General features: G+C 35.1%; 1 pseudogene; it reads right to left on the bottom strand.

Moving 5' to 3' along the window:
• Nucleotides 1-1,343: 1,343 nt before the first annotated feature.
• On the bottom strand, nucleotides 1,344-1,894 carry LOC103581737 (annotated as a pseudogene).
• Between the last annotated feature and the right edge of the window lie 253 nt (nucleotides 1,895-2,147).

Consider the following 2,147-nt stretch of genomic DNA (forward strand, 5'->3'; position numbering starts at 1 on the left):
AAATTTCTGAATAAATTGTGTTAGAACATAATTTTTGTCTCAGACTCTGCTCTCTAGGAAATGCAGGCTGAGATATGAATCATAAGGGGGAAGTTAGGAACATTCTTAGAATTATAGGAGTTAGAAGAAATATTTTATAATGGGTTGAGTTTTTAAAATATTACAACTATCCTTTTATAGAGACTGTGGGTTAAACTTCCCATTCTAACTACAAATATAAACAACACAAACATATTTGAAGACAGCATCAATTTTTGAGTCCATCTTGTCTCTGTAGATAGTATAATGTGTTCATTTATTTTAGATGACAAAATAGTCATTTACATAGATTTAATATTAGTTGGTCGCCTTTCCAGCCAGGACATAATTGGATAAACTAAGCTTGTATCTTTAACTATGTCAGAAGTACCTCATTTAAAGGTAAATTTCACTTGACTGGATATGACAAGCCCACTAAGGAAGAATAAAGACTGCACTTTGGATGTGAAAACAATACCTTCAATCCCTCTCAGGAAAATTAGAGTTTGCTAAGTTCTGGCCTAAGAGGTAGTGAAGAATTTTATTTGCTCAAGGGCAGGCCAAGAATTTTAATGCACTGAAAGATCTCGGAGGAAGAGCAACCAGCAGACACAGAAGGCTAAAGCTGGAGAAGACAAACCAGCCCTCATGACTTGACCTCAAAGTGTAGAAGGCAACAACATCAATAAAAACCAGTTATTGGAAAATACTACCTCATATGTAAACTCTATTCAGAAACTAATTACCTGGTCTTTTATCCTATAGATTTAGATTTTTGACCAAATAATCAGGGGTCTTTCTGTGTTTATGAACTATATTGTACTTACTGAAGAGAACACACAGAATGGCAGAAAATCACCATGTTACCATGTTGCTCTGAGAAGTAAGTCACCATGGGATCTGTTAGCATACATATTCTTTATTAAGAATAGAGTGGAAAGGAAGAAGAGAGAGAATGGAATACCAACAAAAATTATGTTGAAATATATATTAATGAATCCCAAATGCAAATTTAAAAATCCAATTCCAAATGTAAAAAAAAGTTTAACCAAATGACATATTCAACTAATGATTTAGAACAATGTCACAATGTGAGAAAATTTTTTATTGATGAAACGCCTTCAAATATTAACTCAGTTTGAAGAATAGTAAGATGAAAACATTCCTCATATTTGAGGAAAGATATTTTGACAGTCTTCAGAGACCCTTCTGAAAAATATGTTAGTAGAAAAATATGTGAGCAATTTTTTGATGGGATTTATTTGATAAAGAGCATCTTTGGAGAGTTTGGATTCACTCACCCAACTATGTGTTTTGCACAACTGTTATGTGGAAAGAGCTTCACTGTGGCTCTTGGCAGGGTTGATTCTAAATTTCGAATGGAGCACACAGAAGGGTAAATTGATAGTGAGGAGGCACTGGACAAAGGAATGCAGAAATGCCCCAGCACAGCAAGCTGCGACCACAGCATTACACCCCTGCCTGCTCATAATAATTGTGCAGTGCAGGAGGCTTGCAGATGGCCACACAGCAGTCATAGGCCATCCCTGCAAGGAGAAAGACATCCATCCCCTCAAAGAAATGTAAGGCAAGAAGCTGTGTATGAAATTGAGCTAATTTCTGCCAGCTAATTGGTGACTAAATTGGGCATCACTGTTGCGGTACAGCACAGGTCTGAGAGAGCCAGGTGGTTAAGAAAGAAACACATGGGTTTGTCAATTAGCTGAGTGCATGTGATTGAAATCATTATGAGTATGTTTCCCATTCAAAAAGGTATGTAACACAATAGGAGTAATAGAAAGCACATGTTTTTAATGTTCTTATTCTGTGAAAGTCCCAACAGTATAAAGTCGGAGATGTTATTGGTATTTTCCATGGTCTAATGCAGTTAAGGTTCAACAGTCTTGGTTGAAATAAATGACACATCAGCATGAGAAATATCGACTAAGCATGGTGTGAATTGGAGTGAGCAATGTAGAAATAAACTCATTTATTTAATCGGATTTCTTCCTATATTTTAAAGTAATTAATTCTAAATCTTGTATAGGTAGGCTAAACATATAATTTATCATGCTAATCAGGTACTTTCTATAGTCAAAATGAATTATATTAATATTTACACTTGTTCA

Source organism: Galeopterus variegatus, unplaced genomic scaffold, assembly GCF_000696425.1.
Source record: "Galeopterus variegatus unplaced genomic scaffold, G_variegatus-3.0.2 Scaffold13813, whole genome shotgun sequence".
Lineage (NCBI taxonomy): Eukaryota > Metazoa > Chordata > Mammalia > Dermoptera > Cynocephalidae > Galeopterus > Galeopterus variegatus.